The sequence below is a fragment of the Erinaceus europaeus genome, chromosome 1, assembly GCF_950295315.1.
Source record: "Erinaceus europaeus chromosome 1, mEriEur2.1, whole genome shotgun sequence".
Lineage (NCBI taxonomy): Eukaryota > Metazoa > Chordata > Mammalia > Eulipotyphla > Erinaceidae > Erinaceus > Erinaceus europaeus.
Genome location: NC_080162.1, coordinates 176,054,313 through 176,072,241, shown reverse-complemented (window position 1 = coordinate 176,072,241; position 17,929 = coordinate 176,054,313). Strand labels below are relative to the sequence as shown.

The following is a 17,929-nucleotide window of genomic DNA, read 5'->3' as shown; positions in this document are numbered from 1 at the left end:
TAGATCTCATGAGACTGCCTAAGGGACTGACACTGCCTGTTCTTTATGGATCCTCCCCTTCTTCCTGGAGAATACTAACTTAACTCACTTTAACAGAACCCTTCTTTCTTTATTCCAGACTCAGCGCTACTAAAAACCTCTTTTGGTCAATACCTAAGACACTATCATGTCACAATTCCTGTCTCATTATACTGTGAGTGTTAAGATGTGTGTGTGTGTGTGTGTGTGTGTGTGTGTGTGTGTGTGTGTGTGTGTGTGTGTATGTGTACTATTAATATATTTTTCATTACTTCCTCTAGATTAATCTATTCAACACTTGTTTGTAAGTAGGTCAAGTCACACACCTTCCTCCCCCCAGAACCCTAGCAGACAGTTCAAACCTGTCCATTTTTAGTTCTTATAATCATCTGAAATCATATGGTCCACTACTTTTAAGGTTCTGTTTAACCTAGAGCCTTTCTAGTCAATTCTACTTCTCTGGCATCAACTCAGTAGGATTCCTAAGGGCAGTTTCCAGTAGGGATATACTTGAGGTTTCTCCACTACAAGTAATTTTCAGAAACCCTACCTCATACACATACCCATTAGAAATTTGTCTCAGCACTTCTATACAAACACAGTAAATGCCTTTACCTTTACAGTGTCTGTTCCAAAAATCATATCATAGAAATGCTCTTCTGAAAAGTTCATCTTTCACTACTTTTCTTATTTCCCTTGGATTTACATTTAATAAGTACATAAAATATACTGGGTAAAATGTTTACTTTGGTATGCATTAGTCCAAGTTGGAACTCAGGGCCAGGGGCACCATCTGGGAGTATTATGGTGTCAAAGGAAGACTCAGTACTGTGGTGCTTGAATCTCTTTCTGATTGCAAAAAAAGAGTTGATCCAGTAAGTTTTCCATAAATTAATTTATTTGTAATCTCTTTTTGTGAATCAACACACTGTAATTGTTTGAACTTTTATTTAAATCTCAGGACTGACTTAGTATTCATCAATTAAGATGTGCAGTTGGATGATGGTGGACCCAGTGAAGTATACACCATCATGTATATACTTCATGTACAAGGACCTGAGTTCACACATTCATTGGGAAAGCTTCATGTGTGGTGAAGCAGTCTTTCTTGATTCCTTTCTATCTCCCCTCTCCCTCTCAATTTCTCTCTGCCTATATCAAATAAGCAAAGAAAAATTAATGGCCACTAGGATGGCCACACAATTCATCATATAGATACCAAATGTCATTGATAACACTGGTGGCAATAATAATAATAACAACTGTGAAAGGGGGTTGTTGAGAAAATAGTAATAATTAAGGGCTGTGTGGTGGTGCACCTGGTTGAGCGCATATGTTAACAATATGCAAGGACCCAGGTTAAAAACCCTGGTCCCCACCTGCAAGGGGAAAGCTTCACAAGTGATGAAGCAGTGTTGCAGGTTTCTCTCTGACTTACCCTCTCTGTCACCCCCTTCTGTCTCAATTTCTCGCTGTCTATATCTAATAAATAAACAAAGATTTAAAAAAATAAAGAAGTCCAAATACCCCTTTGAAAAAAAAAAAGAAAGAAAATAATAATAATTGCAAAAATAGAACTAGTTTTTTTCAGAGTTGGCAGTTTGGTCTTTGTAGCTCTCATCTCTAAAAATGTATAATCATCAGCACAATTTGTTACTTCCAAAAATTGTTAGTATTACTGAGACAACAAGTTGTTTATCTTGTGCACAGTGCCTGATATAATAAGGATTAAATGTCTGTAAGTGAGTAACTAGTACATTATTTACATAATAATTTTTCTAGCATGATATTTCTCACAAAAATAAACCTTAAAGCAGGTCAATTATTTAACAGATAGCCCCTGAGAACAACAGAGGCTCTGTCCTGAGATTCTATCCATAATCAAGTTGAACAAGCTTTAGAATACTCCCACCAAGTCTTATTTTTCATTGGTTGAAAATTGTCCTTGGTTTCAGGATGGAGCCAAGAGATCCCCAAAACAGAATCAAACTGATAAATTAGTATGTAAGTTGGAAAGTCATTTACATGAATGGGAATTGTCAGCTGTAACTGCGGATAAACTCAAAGATCATTTGAAGATATATGTAGCATGGTATCTAATAATAATTCATACTATGAATACTTTTGCAGACATTTAGAGAAATTCTTAATTGGTGTGACTTGTACAAACACATCATGAACACAACAAGTTTCAAGGGAAATCAATTATGAATTTAAGATTATTACCAATAGTAAAACTTCCCTCTATAGGACTCTTACTTATTATTTTAGTTTTAAAATGGGAAAACAGTTTATACGCAAATGGATGCTGTTAAAAGAAATGAATACTCATTGCTGTATCCAATCCCACTACTGAATTACCATTTAAATTATTACTTCAACTTTGATTAATGGGGTCTAACACTATTTCTAGTCACAGCATATTTATTTGAACTCAAATTAAAGAAGATCTTGGAATTTACAATGTTAATTTCTATAGCCAAGAAAAGTGGTTAAGATATTTCTGACCACTTCTAATAATATATTGTGAATTCCTTTATAATTTGATTAACAATTATAATAGATTTTCTAGCACTAAAAAATTCAAAGGCAAATTTGTAATACCAGTGAACTATTAGATGAGACATGTAATTTGCATTTGGTTTAACTATTTATAAGAAATAACTCTATGTGTTTAGTACTATAAACACCTGTTTAGAAATTTTAGATTTCTTTAAACTAAAGTAGGAAAAAAAACTATGATAAAATTAAATAATTAGGAAAAAGACAAAAAGAAACAGGAAGTTAGTATTTGTTCATGGATTGGAAAAATTAAAATTGTTAAATATTGTTAAATATTTTAGATAAATATTATCTTAAAAATGTATAGGTTTGATATAATCCCTATGAAAATTCCAATGACATTCTTCACAGAACTAGAATACAAATTCATGAATTTTATTTGAAACTATAGACTTCATATTGGAAACAAGAACAAAAAAAGGAGGCACTACTTTCTCAGACTTCAAATAGTATAATTCCAAGGGAGCAGCAGTTAAAATATTATGGTATTATGGAGTCGGGTGGTAGTGCAGCAGTTAAGCGCACATGGCACAAAGCACAAGGACCGACATGAGGATCTCGGTTTGAGCCCCCGGCTCCCCACCTGCAAGGGAGTCGCTTCACAAGCAGTGAAGTAGGTCTGCATGTGTCTATCTTTCTCTCCCCTTCTCTGTCTCCTATCCTCTCTCCATTTCTCTCTGTCCTATCCAACAACGACGACATCAATAATAACTACAACAATAAAAGAACAAGAGCAACAAAAGGGAATAAATAAATATTTTAAAAAATATATTACGGTATTAGAATAAAAGGACACACATATGTAACAGAATTGAGAGCTCTGAAGTAAAATCACACATGTATGAACAGTTAATTTTTTACAATAAGAGCTTACAATGGAGCAAGGAAAGTCTCTTAACTGGAAGTTAGAAAAATTGCATAAACCCATGCAAAAGTGTAACACTACACTACCACCTAACCTAAACCATACATTAAAATTAATCTCAAATGTGCTAAAGACTTGAGTATAGGAACATAAATCATAAAATATATAGACAAAGCATAAGCAATATACTCCTTGACTTTGGCCTTAGATATTTGTTTGGTAAAACTATCTCCACTGGAAAGGGAAACAAATGCCATAGCAAGGGAAATAAAAACTAAAATAAACAAATGGTACTATACCTATCGCATGTGCACGCACACACACACACACACACACACACACACACACAATTGAGCTTGCATCAAAATGAAAAGTCATCCCATTCTATGGGAGAAGGTATTTGTACAGAATATATCCAACTCAGAATTAATATACAAAAAAATACAAAAAAATTATAGAAGTCCACAGTAAATGAACATCTTACTAAAAATTTTACATAGCATCTGACTTTACACTTCTCCAAAGAAAATATACAGATGACCAACAGATACATGTAAATATCTTCATCATCTTTTGTTATTATAGAAAGTTTAGACGCTATTAGTGTTAATATAAATCAGTGCATTACCGAAAGCAGTGTGGAGATTTCTCAAAAAATTAAAAGCAGAGAGTTCATGAGGTTCAATGATCCCATTTCAGAGTGATAAACTGAAAATGTGCATGAACATATTTGAAGAGATACATGCACTCTGCCAGGGCTTCTGCAACATTATTTATAGTAGCATAAAGAAAAATCATAACAAGTTGTTATTAACTGATAAAAAGATAAAAAGATTACATATATGAGTACTATTCAGCTATAAAATATGTAATTGCCATTTCCACATATGTCTAGAAGCTATTATGCTTAGTACAATAAGCTAGAAGAAGAAATAAATGCACTGTGTGATATTTCTACTATGTGATATGTAAAGAAAGCAACAAACAGATTAATTAAATTAGAAAATGGATCATGACGCCAATTAATGATTATCAAAAGGGAAGAGAACAGAGGATGGATGGATAAATCAGATCAAAGAGGAAAATATTTGGTGAGGGAATGAACTTGAACATCAGAAGACAGTGGTTGACATATATTATATATACATTTAGATGTTCAGTGAGATACATATTAGACATATATAATGCAATGTTACTTGAGCAAAAACTAATGATGCAAGAAATAAATAAAATAACCTTTCATATAAAAATAATCCACATATTGGAACAACTATAACTTGTTAATTCCTAACAAGTGTAAAAAATGCTAACAAATGTGTTAATGATGTCAATCTTATGTTTAACTTATAAGATGGATATTGCTCTTCTAGGAGATTACACTAATGAAATGAAAATCTAGACTTACAAAAATTGTTCTATTCCCTGGTTATACTAGTTTAATTATATATCTATAACTCCAAAACTTGGAAACAAACCAATTATCTGCTGTTGCCAGAAAGGAAAGCACAGTATTTTCATACAATAAAACACTACTCAGAAATATAAAAATAACGAACTAATGATGTCTCAGTCAAAATGAATAAAACTCACAGACACCAAACTGAATAAGCAAAGCCACACACAAGAGAACCTTGAACCTGGGTTTCTGAGCATTGTAACTTGTCTTCCCTACCAAATGCTCAGTTGCCTGGCTTCTATTTATTTATTTTTAACAAGAGAAGTACACACACACACACACACACACACACACACACACACACACGGAAAGAAAGAGAGAGAAAAATGGACCAGAGCATTGCTCAGTTGGGGTTTGAATTTGATATTTTAGAGCCTAAAGCACGAAAGTGTTTTGTATGATCATTATGCTATCTCCCCAAGCTATGTGGCAACTTCTTATTCTATTCTACAGCTATCCCTTCATTCCCTTAACCAGAAACACACTAACAATAAAGATAATAAAATTAAATTAGTGTTCATGCGCATGCTCGTGACAAATTCTTTACTAAGAAAATTTATTTTAATATTATTCTGTGGGTCAGCAGGTGGTGCACCTGGTTAAGCACATATAGTACTATGTGCAAATACCCAGGTTGGGGGTCCCCATTCTCCACCAGAAACAGTGAAGCTGGTCTGCAGGTGTCTTCCTCCCTCCTTATTTCTCCTCGTCCCTAAATTGCTCTCCGTTTTATCAAATATAATAGAAAGATAGAAGGAAAAAAATATGGCCTCTGGGAGTAGTGTATTTGCAGTGTTGCCACCAAGTCCCAGTGATAAACCCTGGTAGTAATAAAATAAATAAATAAACAAATAAACAAACATTCTGATTGTAAATGCTTGTGATTTTAAAAAAATCACAAAATTTTTGATACTTCAAGCTGCATTTCCGTTGCCTGTTCTCCAAACTCTTTTATTTTATCTCACTAGCTTTCTATGTACTGTTGAGGCATGGTTTTAACATCTCTACACTGCTGATTCAGACATACATGTTTAGTCTTGCCCTTTAACTGAGTTGAGCTTTACAAAGAACAAATAGGCTATACAAAATTAGAAATCTGGCATTCCAAAAGATGAATCTTTGATTTTATATACAACTCTGCTTCGCTGACAGTTCACCTTATCACTAAAAGTAAATACGCATTTTAACTTTTTTTTTTTTAACTTTTCAGTATCTCGGAGAAGTATATTTGAAATCAGCATCTAATCTTTTATATTCCATATCTAATTCATCAAATAGACCTAGAGATTATGTCAACACTCTGACATCAATTTAGACTTTGAATCTACCTGTTATTACCATCTCTGGCTTGCTACTCTAGTCAGACTGAGATAGAATAAGGATAGTTTGCTCTTGTTCCTCTTTACCACCCATGCACTCTGGGTCAAGATAATCAAATCTCTGCTTTACTAATCCCCTTGAAGGCAAACTCAGGACTTCCTCTGGGGTGTCAGTGCATAAACACTGTTCCTGACCTTTGTTTGACCTTCCGGAGTGTTGATGAGTCACACTACCATTTTGGGCATGCCATTTTGGGCATGCACTCTCAAGTGCCATCTTAGTCTGATAAGATGTTTATCCTATACAACTGACCATCTCTGATTGGAAGACACTAGCTGATCACACACACTGCCTTAGAGCTGATTGGAAGGCCATATCTAATCACAGGCTGCCCATATACTTCTGCCCTTTAATATTATGATTTAGATCCATTTTGGAGAATCAGTCCTAAGTCCTGCTGGTTCTCTCATGTATGAACATAAGCCCAAATGAAAACCTTGTCTAAGAGAAGAATACCTTTGTGTCAATTTCTGTTACAGGAGGGTAACAGAACCTAATGTCAGTAATAATACTGCTTTCCATTAATATAGAGGTAATTGAAATCACTTCCTGATTTTTTTTCTTTATTTTTGTTTTAAGTCTATTTTAGAGGCAAGAGCCTATGCCATATTTTTAAGTCATAAATTCATTTTTAGCATCTTCTTTTTAGCTTATTATTTTCTAGATTACTTACAAAAAAAATCCAAATTCTTGTATACCTCACAAAGCCCTACATTACAGCTTATTACTTATTATACTCGTTTCACCTTTTAATGGCATTTCGTTGTTGTTACTAGGGTGTCACCAGAGCTTCATTTTATCAGGCCAACTTCTTCAAAGAGAAAAAGTAATAGAGAACAGCAGAGGCAGAGAACAACAGAGGCACTCTCTCAAGAGAGAGTGAGTCAGTGAGAGAGGAAGAAAGGCCATAGCACTGAATCTTCCTAATCTTCCTTCACCGTGTTGAGGATATGGCTGAAGTTTGCATAAAACAGATGGCAAAGCAGCACATCATACAAGTGAGATATTTTTTTTCTGGTTGCTCTTCTCAGTTACTATGCTCATTCCTTGCTTTCTGATCTTCCTGTTCATTGAACAATCTAAGTAACTGACCAAAGATTTATTTTGTTTGGAAATTTTGCTTCAGAAAAACTTGCACTCATTCCCTCAAACCACGACATACCCTAAAGTCTATTCAAATTTTGCAAAATCAGAGTCAAACCATTTTATTTGCCTAAAAAATACATCATAGAATAATGTTCTCAAGGCCAGCACTATTAGAGTCCCATCTTTACTAAACTTTATTTTCCTGTGGAAATAATTCCTATGTGTGAAATCGCATATGTACGCATTTATATGCATATGCTATATTTATGCTCATGTGTATGTATAATAAATTTATTTATTGTACACAGGAATATATACAAGCTGATTTTGCAATATTTTATCAATTTTTGTGTACACAAATACTGAATTAAAACACTATTATTTATACTATGTATACATGTGTAAACATATTCTATGTATATTATATTCATTCAATTAGTTAATGATATTTTGAAAATGATTTTACTAATTGCAACTGTTTCAGGACAAATTACATTTTACTAAAAAAACTCAGAGTGGTAAATGAAGAATAAAATAATAAACACTTGCTAAACTTTCTATTTAATTTCAGTATGTGATCTTGGATATCTATGTCCAGGTTGCTAGTTTTCAAATATGCACAAATATCAAAATTAGGTATCTAGAAAGTGTTCACTCTCACATTCATATTTGTTATTCATAAAATGATCCGTGCTATGCTTTCTTAAGTGTAGAAATTTCCAGCAGCATGAAATTTAGTATAGCTAGTGAAGGAATAAAAGAAGTATGCCCATATCATTTTAGTAACTTTCTGAATTGTTAGTTTTGATAACAAATAAAACATCTGCCATTGATAACTGATTTGGAGTGATTCACTAAACACAGAGACATTACACATGACTACAGTGTTTGAAAACTAAGACTAGTGAAGTTAGTCGTATATGGAATAATGTCTACATTTAAAATTGTATTATGCTCCAACGGCTGCTTGTTTCAGCTATAAAAATTCAGCCTATTTATAAATTTTGAGTTTAATGTATGTTTTTGAAATTTATTATTGGCAAAATATTTCTCAGATCCAGTTATTGGGTAGAAATTATTTTGTCTAAATGGATAACTGTGCTAAAACAGTATAAACGTTCAAAAGTCAATTTTATACATGTATTAGCTTTTGAGAAATTTAATCCAAACTAATTTTACCAGAGTTCGGAATGTAGAAATGCCAAGTACAAAAGTAAAGTGCTATTCTAAAGCTTACAGATAAAAATAAGAAACCCTAAATTACAGACTGTTAAGGAAACTGTCCTGATTTATAGTTCATAGAGATTATTGAAAAAATACATATATAGAGAATAAAAGGAACATTGAATATGTTTTCTGGCTAAGAAAGAGAGTCTGAATAAGCATAGGATAATAACAGAATAATGAGATAAAATACAGCTAAATAAATTGTGCATGTGAAAGTTTTGTTGTACATGAAATGTTAAAAGGGGGACTTTGTAGTTAAGACAAATAATAGCATATTCTGTGGACAAAATTAAGTTTGTCTTTAGAGATTTAGTATTTTTAAGTTAAACACCAAGAGAAATTTCAAAATGGATATGGGCTCAAGGTTTCTTTTAATATTGACTCAAATTATAGTGAATTTACTTTTCTCAAATACAGAGTATACACAGAATACTTAATTTTATTTTGCATTTATGTAATGTTTAGGAAGCACCTAACAATTCAAATCTAGAGTAGAGTTCTTAATAAGTCACGTCATGAGATCCTCCCTTCAAGAAAAAAAAAGCTAGCAAATTTTTGTTATCAACAATTTTTTTTATATTAAATAAAATTGAGCAAGAAGAACAGAAAGGGAAACTCAAAGCAGAATCTGACTGAGTTTGGAGTATGACACCAAAGAAAAAAAATCTCTCAGGGGAGGGTATGTGTTCAGCTTTGCAGAGGAAAGGGAAGGAGGGATACAGTTTGGTGGTGGGAATGGTATTAATATAAATAAAAACAACAATTTTTAATTGTTATAAGATTTACATATGTAAATAATTTGCTTTTAGTGCTACTTAACTAATCAAAATTTTGACTCTATGTAGTCAGGCACATGGGCAGCAGGGAAAGCATCTGACTTACAGTCATGATATCACAAGTTTAATTCCTGGCATCACCTGTTCCAGAGTGATGCTCTGATTTTCTCAGTAATGATTAAAGAAGCTCTAGTAAATGTATAAGTAAAAATGTTGTAGACATATTAACATTTAAGTTATAGGTTACATTGGCTTTATAATTCTATTACAGAAGTAGTGATACAAAACTTATTATAGAAAAAAAATACATTAAGTTAAGAAAATAATTCACTTAAAATTTTCATTTGTAACTATATTAATGAGAAAATTTAAAAATTCTAATTGTGTTCAGGAATAAGAGAAGGATATACCTTCTCACTATCTCTCCTCAAAATCATACTAGCTAATGAATTAGAAATAATTAGAAAATAAAATAAAGGTATGAAAACTGAGAAGAAAAAAATTTCTCTGATCACATTTCTCATGATTATAAATAATGTAGTAATCCAAAAGAATAAGCAATCAAAAATAAATAAGTAATAAAAATAAAATAAATAGTCCTCCTAAAACTAACAGCAATTTTATCAAGATATAAAATATAAAAAAGTATATAAAAGTTAATCATTTTTCTTCAAATCAGCAATGAGTTATTGGGATTTGAAATACAGTAACATTTACACTAGTATCTTTTCCAAATAAGTTTATAGGCATAAATCTAATAAAATAAATATAAGATAAAAAACTAGGTGGCCGCCCATACTCCCAGAGGGTTAAAGAATAGGAAAGCTATCAAGGGAGGGGAGGGGATACAGAGTTCTGGTGGTGGGAATTGTGCAAAGCTGTACCTCTCTTATCCTGTGGTTTTGTCAATGTTTCCTTTTTATAATTTTTTTTTAAATGAGGTAACCCTGTAAGCAGAAGTACACTAGAGTTTGCAGTGAGTACCCCCCTAACACTTCCTCTCCACTATTCCAGGCTCTGGGTCCATGATTGCTCAACAATTTGTTTGGCTTTGTATGTTAACTCTCTTTTCAATCACCAGGTTCCAGATGTCATCAGGACGCTGGCCAGGCTTCCCTGGACTGAAGACCCCACCAATGTGTCCTGGAGCTGCGCTTCCCCAGAGACCCACCCTACTAGGGAAAGAGAGAGGCAGACTGGGAGTATGGACCGACCAGTCAACGTCCATGTTCAGGGGGGAAGCAATTACAGAAGCCAGACCTTCTACCTTCTGCAACCCTCAATGAACCTGGGTCCATGCTCCCAGAGGGCTAGAGAATGGGAAAGCTATCAAGGGATGGGATGGGATAGATATGGAGATTGGATGGTGGGAATTGTGTGGAGTTGTACCCCTCTTACCCTATGGTTTTGTTAATTTATCCTTTCTTAAATAAAAAAATATATATATTTAAAAAATGAGGTAACCATGGATATGCCGATGACATTTTAGAAACAGTATCACTGGCACAATTTAAAGAAAGTGGTAAGGGGCGGGGAGGGGGAACAGCGGGTTAAGTGCATGTGGTGCAAAGCTCAAGGACCAGCCTAAGGAAGCCCATTGGAGCCCCGGCTCCCCACCTGCAGGGGAGTCGCTTCAGAAGTGGTGAAGTAGGTCTGCAGGTGTCTGTCTTTCTCTCCTGCTGTTTTCCCCTTCTCTTTCCATTTCTCACTGTCCTATCCAACAATAATGACATCAATAACCACAACAATGTTAAACAACAAGGGCAACAAAAAGGGAAAATAAATAAATAAGAAAGTAGTAACCAGTGACCTACAGTAGAAATGTTTTGTTCTGAGAGAGACATTATGAAGAGAATGAAAAGATAAAAGTCAGGGGTAGGTGGTGGCATACCTGGTAGAATGCCCATACTGTAGGGTTGCGTTCAAGCCCTTAACCCCCACCCGTAGAGGAGAAACTTCACAATTGGTGAAGTAGTACTGATGTTTCTTTCTCTCTCCTTCTCTATCACTTCCCCTCCCCCTCATGCAACAGACTCAGAGGATATATTTGGCAAAGATATATGCAATAAAACTAGTATCCATAATGTATAAATTACAATTAAAAGTTAGCAATAAAAAACAAGTAGTTAATACCAGTGGCGGGAATTGTGTGGAATTTCACCCCTCTTATCCTATGGTCTTGTCAGTGCTTCCATTTTATGAATAAATAAATAAAAAGAAAACAAGTAATTAAATTTAAAATAGTCACAAGTATCTGGCAACATAGTTTCCTTGAATAATGAGTCTACTTTGTCTTGCACATGATCCAGGTTTGAGCCCTGACACAACCTCAGTGGAAAAGGCTTCTTTACTGGCAGTCTTTCCCCCTATCTTTCTCAGTTTTTAAAATATTTTATTCATTTAATGGAGAATTAGAGAAATCAAGAGGTGACAAAAAGATAGAGAGGTAGAGAGACACTCACAGTACTACTTTACTGTATCAACGTTTCCTCCATGCAGGTGGGACCTCTGAGCTTGAACCTATATATCCTTATAGCACGTGTGTTCAGTTGGGTCTGACCCCTATTTTCCTCATTCTATTCAAACAATTTGCTCAGAAAATGTGAAGTCTTGAAGGTGATAATAAGTAAACAGATTAATAGATGGATAAATGTTTTGGTCACTACCAGGCTACCCCATCAACCAAGGTCTTGGTCAGGGAATCTTCGGATTCCCATATAGGCATGATGGGCCTAGACCTCTAACAAATCTGTCTCTCCACTGTTGTTGGTCACCTCCATTAAGAACAACATAGTGGACCCACTTGTGGACCTTTACAGGACCTTGGCCTCAATGTGGGTCAACATTGGTAGGGTCTGCCCCATTTTCCGAAGGGAGGTTGGGTCAGTATACTCTGCCACTAAAGGAAGATGGTTCCTGCAATGAGTGCAGCCTAGAATGTTCTTAGCTATGACTACAGAATGCAAGCTCAGACATACAGGGATGTAGAAGTTACAAAGGCTCCTGTGCTAAACATGGGCCCCAGATCAAATCTATAAGGTTTACAGTTAACAATATTTATATACTTTTCCCATAAGTGGGAGCTACCCTCTTCCCTGATCCAATTTTCTAGTCCTATTCCCAACTCTGACACTATCTCCCCTAACAATATCTTTAGCCCACCTGCATGCTAGCTGTCAGGCTCAGGCAAAAATTAGTAAAGTCAGGGGCCCTTTGAAATATACCTAAAATAGACTTTAGCATTTTTCAAAATGGGGACCCCAAATCCCATCTGCTCTATTCTTACTTTTAGGTTCCTGATTATTAAACAATTTGTTATGCTTTATATCTTCTTTTTATTATTATTTATTTATTTATTTATTTATTTTGAGTGAGAGAACTGTAATAGGAAGTAGGTGAAGAGGGTGTCTAAGTCTAATTAGACACTATTTCATTATGAACTTGATACTGACTCACTACAGACAACTGTGTATTTTTGCTTTCAGGTATATATTTTACCCTAATTTACGGATACATGTAAATATAAACTCTATCTCATGGGACCTGGTCTATATCTAGATTTTGGAATTTGCTTAGGAAGTGAACCTCCTGGAATGGAATTTGAGAATACTATGTAAGAAAATGTCCCACCCAAGTACTGAGGGTGAGTGATTGAAATTCTTTGCCTGATGTCTCTGGACACAGTCTGAAGTGAAGCATGCTGAGGTGGCACTCATTGCATTGATTAGGTTGGGATAGGCAGATGAGATATCATTTGGTATGAATTGAGAGAAGCATGCAGGAAAGTGAGCCCCACCCTAGAGGTTCCAGGACTGGGGGAAATACAGGCTCTATAGAGGAAGCAGGGGGTTCCTGCTGTCTTAGGGTTTAAGAAGACAATAGATAGTTATTGTTATAATCACATTATTTGGCAACTGGGTTAACTTTGAAATATCCCTTTGTTAGGATTTGCTGTGTAATACCCAACATCACCATAATTTATGTCCTTTGACATTATTTGTATATAGCTGTCCACTGGTTGCTTCTGTTCATCCTGATCTAAGCTTTTAAAAGAGTCAACATAACAACGACTCAATCTATGTATTAAAAAGACTTAGTCTGTGATATAAAAGGTTTGAGATATTCAATCAATTTTTCCCTCTCATATTAATTAAATAGTAATTTATATGACTACAAATTGAGAGGAGTGTACATAAACACCATTCCCACCACCACAAGACTGTTTCCCACCTCACTCCCCCACCCCCCGCCCTGTGAAGCTGAACATCTGCCCTCACCTTCAACCCAGGGTTTTTGCTTTGGTGCCTTATTCCAAATTCAGTCTGCTTTATATCTTAATGCTTTTCAGCCACCAAGCTGCAGATGCTGCCATGACACCAATCTGACTTCCCTGGACAAATGACTTCACCAATGGACCCTGGAGCCCCACTTCTCCAGAGCCCTGCCCCACTAGGGAAAGAGAGAAACAGACTGAGTGCATGGATCGGACTGCCAATGCCCATGTCCATGGAGAAGCAATTATAGAAGCAAGACCTTCCACCTTCTGCACTCCATATAGATGCTAGGTCCATGATCCCAGAGTGATGAAGAAAAGGAAAACTCCCAATGGAGGGGATGAAATACAGAACTCTGTTGGTGTGAATTGTGTGCAATTGTACCCCTCTTATCCTATGGTCTTGTCAATCATTATTAAATCAATTTAAAAAAATGTCAGAAATCTCTAATCATCCACCTCACAGATGATACACATGGGGAAAAAAATAAAACCTACAGGAAGTTTTTATTAGCATCATGTATTTATAAGGAATTATTAAAAATTTATTTTCATGTGACACGAAGCACAAGAATCGGTATAAGGATCCTGGTTGGAGCTTGTGGCTCCCCACCTGCAGGGGAGTCGCTTCACAGGCGGTAAAGCAGGTCTGCAGGTGTCTGTCTTTCTCTCCCCCTCTCTGTCTTCCCCTCCTCTCTCCATTTCTCTCTGTCCTCCTATCTAACAACATCTAACAATGACAACATCAATAACAACAATAGTAAATAAATACAACAATAAAAAACAAAGACAACAAAAGGGAAATAAATAAATATAATTTCTTTAAAGTTTTATTTTCCCTCACAACTATTGGAATGGCTAAAATCTAAAACACCAACACTACCAGATACTTGCAAGTGGAACAACAGAAACTTTTTTTTTTTTGCTGACAAGAATACAAAGTGAACAATAGCTTCATCTGATAATTTGTACAAAACCAAACATATTTTTTCATACTACCCAACAATTGTGCTTTTTTTGGTGCATAGCCTAGTGAACTGAAAACTTGTCTCTATAAAAACTTGTACATGGATATTTATAGTAGCTTTATTCATAATTAACAAAACTTGAAAGCAATCAAGAGAGTCTCAATTGTATGACTAGATATTGAAATATCATTCTGTGCAAACAAATGAGCTATCAATTAAAAAAAAGAGAGATCATAAAAATTAGTGACTGCTAGAGTCTAGTGTGGGGAGAGGACCTAGGAGGAGTGGAAAGGATTTATATAGTGTTCTATATACCACTGTCATCGTGGATTCATGATGTTATATATTTATCAAAACCAGTAGATAATGCAACACCAAGAGTTGACACTAATATAAACTATGCCATATGGGTGGTGATCATATTCCATGTAGCTTAAAGTATTACAAAATGTACACTTCCGTGGTGTAGACACATACAGAGGGAATGTAGTTTGTATGTGGAATCAAGTGTATGAAGGAATCTCTTGTACACTCTGATCAATATTATTATGAATCTAAGACTGCTCTTAAAAGTTTATTTATAGGAAAGGATAATAAGAAACTAGGTGTCCCAGAAAAAAATTCCTGAAATCAGTTTGATATCCAGTCCTTTATATTAAATAATTTATTTTAAGACTGGAACTGTTATTTCCTTTGTTAATTTTTTTAATCCATCATTTTGGTCTGTTACTTTCTCTGATATTTAAGGCAATAAAAAATTATTGCTTCTCATGTGCACATAGAAAGTTGTGTATAATAACAGAATTCTGCTACTATGAAAATCTGTATATTCATTTTCTAAGACTGCCAAAACAAATCACAATGAAATTGATAATTTAAAACCACAGAAATTTATTTTTTTATTGCTCCAGAGACCATAAGGCTTAAATCAAGGTGTTGACAAAGTTGATTCCTTCTGTAAGAATGAAAGAACATTAATTTCTCTCTCTCTCTCTCTTTCTCTCTCCTGTCTTCTGGTGACAGTCTTCAGAATTTTTTCACTTATATATAAATCGATCTAATCTCTGTCTACAATTTCACTAGGACTTCTCCCTGTGTTTCTCAGTTTCTGCTCTTGAGAGATTGTCACCTAACTCAATATAATTCACAATGTGATGTCAATATGTTATTCTTTTCAGTCAGTTTGCTCACACCTAATATTTACGGGAGGAACAAAATTTGAAATTTAATCCTTTCTTTTTCCCCGGCCATCTTGGTGGCTGCTCTTGGTTGGGGGCCGGTCTTCATCTAAGGCAGGAAGGTGGTGGCTGCAAAGAAGATGGAAAAGTCGCTGGCTCCCACAAGTTATGAAAAGTGGGAAGTGCATGCTGAGATACAAGCAGACTCTGAAGATGACTAGACAAGGCAAACCCAAGTTGGTCATCCCTGCCAACAACTGCCCTGCCTTTAGTAAATCAGAAATTAAGTACTGCTCCATGTTGGCCAAAACTGGTGTCTGTCACTAAAGTGGCAATAATATTTAATTGGGCACAGCATGTGGAAAATACTAGTCTTCACACTGGCCATCATTGATTGATCTAGGTGACTCTGATATCATTAGAAGCATGCCAGAACAGACTGGTGAAAAGTAAATAATTCAAGGTTTTTCTGTAATAAAGTGTGGAGAGATTGAAAACAAAAATTGAAACTGAAAAGTTCTAAGAATGTTTGGCTTCCTTTGCTTTCCTTTAAAGAATCTAGACCTATAACCAGAAATAACAATAAATATATTTATACAGATGACATGAGTTAAATATACAAAATAGCTAGCCTCAGTATTTGTTTGGAATCTTCTGTATTTTGCTCTGTGCTCATACCAAATAGTGTGCAATTTATTAGACATTGTCAAGTATTCATTTGTTAGACACCAGGTTTATCACTAGGGCTCAATGTCTGTAGAGTAAAAACACTGCTACACTGCTCCCTGTAATCTTTTTTTTTTTTTCTGACAGAAACAGACAGTAGTGGTGGAGGAAAAGGGAAAAAGAAGAAGAGATAGCTGTAATATTTCTCCACCAGTTCTGAAGTCTCACCCCTTTTCAGGTGGGAGTGGGATTTTTTTTTTAATTTTTTTATATTTATTTATTTCCCTTCTGTTGCCCTTGTTGTTTTTTATTGTTGTTATTGATGCCGTCGTCGTTGGATAGGACAGACAGACATGGAGAGAGGAGAGGAAGACAAGGAGAAAAGAATGGATGCCTACAGACCTGCTTCACCACATGTGAGGTGAACCAGGGGCTTTAACTGGGATCCTTGCACCACTCCTTGTGTTTTGAGCCACGTAGGCTTAACTCGATGCACTACCAAGGGAGTGGGGTCTTTAACCAGGGTTATTGCTCACTATGCTTTATTGGCTACATCTCTGCCCTAGACCATGATTATTAGAGTTTTTTAAATAACTACAAATAAACTTAAAATTTCAGGCTTGTATAAAAAATAAACTTAAAGGTCAGTTCTTCAGGCTAGATTATCTACCTTTATTTGCTATTTTTTTTATTCATTATGTATACAATTTAACAATGGAGTTCCATTAATGTCAGTGGTAATATTGTAATTTATTGTATTATAATTAGAAGACAAGAGTTTTTCTGTATAAAAATGATCAATAAAATAAAAATATATTATTAAATATTCTTTAACTCAAATAGTGCTTATAAAGGTTGTTTGTAAGTTAATATACCAGCACAGTACCATAAGAAAGGGTTAGGTTATGGTTTTGAGTTTTAAAAATCTATATATTTTTTTGGATTATACTTTTCAGCACTGTTACTGTAGAACAGAGCAGAAAAAAATATTAAATTCACTGTAGGAAATGAGCCTTCATTTTGTTCTTTTAAATAATGGGCTTATCACTATGCAGGGCAAACCCTCCCTGACATTGACAACTTTAAAGTATCTTTCTCTCCATCTTCAGCTGAAGGAAGTAAAAGCCATTGTTATTGATGTATGTGAAATTCTGGGAAAGATGCAGAGCTGGGGAAAACATGTATTCTCCCTAATCCCAGTTAGGGGACCAATTTGCAGTTTACCAATTTCCATACAGATGGTTGTATTCATTCCTCTGCTTTGATTATTTGCCCAGTTGCAAACCACCTCCTCTCCCCAAACACACACATTGCTTAGATTTAGTTGATGATGAGGTCTGAATATTGCTGGAATGAAGAATGGAAGTGTTTGAATATTTGTCAGTGAGCTATTTGGGAGAACTAAGTTAGCTATGACTCTTCTTTCTCAGCTTAAAAAAAATCTCTACTCTGAGTATGTCACTGTGTGATGGAA

The 17,929-nt window shown here is 34.9% G+C and overlaps 1 pseudogene; it reads left to right on the top strand.

Moving 5' to 3' along the window:
* LOC107522980 (large ribosomal subunit protein eL30-like) overlaps positions 1 to 16,242 on the top strand; it is an 80,183-nt pseudogene extending 63,941 nt beyond the window's left edge.
* The last annotated feature ends 1,687 nt before the right edge of the window (positions 16,243 to 17,929 follow it).